The following is a 2,597-nucleotide window of genomic DNA, read 5'->3' as shown; positions in this document are numbered from 1 at the left end:
TTAGCTTTTTAGTTATTTTGGGTGTCCCACAACTGTATGTACTGTACTGTTTATTTATTTATAATTGTAATCTTGTAAATTCTTTTAGTTGTTTACAGTAGTAGAAATAAACTGCTGCTGTTGTTGTTGTTGTTGTATTGCTACCATGTGCCCCGACACCAGCTTGCCAATCAGCCTGTTATCATTTACAACAGATGCACATTCTCTCACTCTTCTATCAACCTCAAGAGTGGAGGCAGAATGAAGATTTGCTGGGACGCCGCGTGATTCACAAAAGAAGCAGTGACTGGTGAAAGAGCTGCCTGGAAGACTAGAACGCCTGGCCCTGAAGGGGCTGGAAGTGCTTTCTGGTACAAGAAGGTCGCTGTTTTCCTCTTCGTTCTCTCGATCATGTTTCCTTTTCTTAGCACGCTCTAGATTTGCATTACTAAAACTTGTCTATTTCTACACTATTTCTACACGTCTTGTGCCATAAGGCCTTTCTCTCTTTAAGGCCGTGTTCTATTTCCTGACCCTGATTTAACTCTTCAACATTCAAATGTCCGGGAACAGACCCAATCTTATGAAACTCTTCCAAGTTTCTAGCAAAAGATGCATAGCTCGCTCCGACGTCTTTTCGTTTGGACATTGCAAGACATTGCAGTGGCTCTCTAGTCTTGTTTTGACAAATGATGCACAACTTCCAATCCATGGCACCTCAACAACAGTTGTAACTGAGAAATGTTTGAAAATACCCGTGAACGTTTTGAACATGACAAGATAAACGAGTCTTACATTTGGAACGAAAGGTTTTGCCATTCGTATATAGTTGTGTTTTCCATGTTTTGCATGACTCGTTCTGTACGACGACTGTTATTACTTTAAAAAAAAAAAAGATACTTCAAAAGCATTCACTTGTTTAACTTGATCTATTATTTGAACTTATTATCTTGTTAGGCTAGTAATAGTGGGGAAAGTGTCTTACCTGTAGTCACTGTAAGTACCAAACCATGGCGGCTGCCATTTTGGAAACCGCTAGAGGCGTGAGAACTAGTCCCCAGTTCTTTTTCAGTGTTTAAATTGAATTAAGCCGTAAAGGGAAACAATAAGTAAGAATCACGAAACATCCATATTAAAAATGCACTAAACCCAACACAAAAGTTCATTGCGTGTTTCGTGAAATATCATTTTGATAATATTTATCAAGAGCAATAATCAAACGCATGGTATATTTGGAGAAGGAACTTGGACAGTGTGGATTTAACGTCTCTGTAGGTTGGAAACACGTAAAAAGCATGGCTTAAAATAATAAATCAATGCTGTAAATTTTTGTGGTGTTAATTATAGCGTCACGCCTCTGTCTTTGACATTCCGCCACAGGAATCCTAAGCTTAAGTCGCAAACTTTGAAAGGTCACGTGATCACATCTTAATGATTTTTTTTAGCACAGATAATATGTTGCATGTTATTAATATACTATTCCCGTGTTAATTTTTGTACTCTGATGCTCATTTTAAAACAATTTGATTCTCAGCCTCGTTTTCATGTTGGCAATTTCAGGACATGCGCAGATCTCGAGTCCAGGGCTTACCTAAGCTTGGATCCATTTCAGAAATTGTTTGTTACGTGCCTAGTAGTAATCATGCAAAGTTTCATGCTTTTATTACAAAAGTGAACAATTCAGCTATTTTTTGGACGATAACAGCTGTACTACTACAGAGCTACAACGTGAGCAAGTGCAAACTCATCCACAAAAATTCGCGCCAACTCTATCATTGAAATGGTATCCTTAGGATCTCATTGGCCGAGCGAAGTTGTTTAACCTATTTGCAACCAATCAGAATCAGGGCGGCAAATGCATTTTCAGCCCTTGCATCTCCCGTTTGGCCCGCATAATGGCGCATTTTACACAGGGCACTTCAAGTCCTTTAAGCCCCAGTTTCATGTTCAGTTAAGTAACGAAAGTAACAGAGACCATTTTTTAAAAAGCCATCCATACATTCAGTTTTAGCCTGTAGACGCAAAACTTATCAATGTAAAAGGAAATGGAAAGAAAAACGTAGCCCACAAACCTGCTAGAAAGAAGAGCATCTCAAATTAAACATTTTAAAAGCTAGGGGTGCTTGCTTTTTAGAAATGTCTGGTTAATCGTTAATCCATATTTTTCTTTTCGTTTGCTGAAGAGGCCACGAAGGAGCTCCAGCACCAAAAGTTTGCCTTGAATTCTTTGGAAGAGCGATCCAAATTTTACTAACTTTTGAGAAACGCTTTTACCGACAGTAATTTTCGTTTGTTGTTAGCTTGACATTTAAGTCAACTAAGCTGTTTGAAGTTTTTTATTGGTCCGTCAACTAACTCACCGCCATCCAAGAAAAAATGTTGATGTGTCGCTTTGTCAGATTTTTGAATGAGCATTTTCGCGCGGTTGATAGATACTTCCGTCCGAGGAAAGATGTTAAAAGTATCAATGTTATAAAAGAAATGGTAAGGGTGCAGCGTGCAATTATCGAGTTATGTATGCACTTGGGAGGTTTGCTAAGCACTCAGGAAGCTAAAGTCGACGCTTACGCTTCTTTCATGCTTCGGAAACTCCCGCGTGCATCAATAAATCGATAGCT

This window comes from Orbicella faveolata, unplaced genomic scaffold (assembly GCF_042242905.1).
Source record: "Orbicella faveolata isolate gen_17 unplaced genomic scaffold, um_ofav_v1 contig_34, whole genome shotgun sequence".
Taxonomy (NCBI): domain Eukaryota; kingdom Metazoa; phylum Cnidaria; class Anthozoa; order Scleractinia; family Merulinidae; genus Orbicella; species Orbicella faveolata.
Note: the sequence above shows the minus strand (reverse complement) of the source record.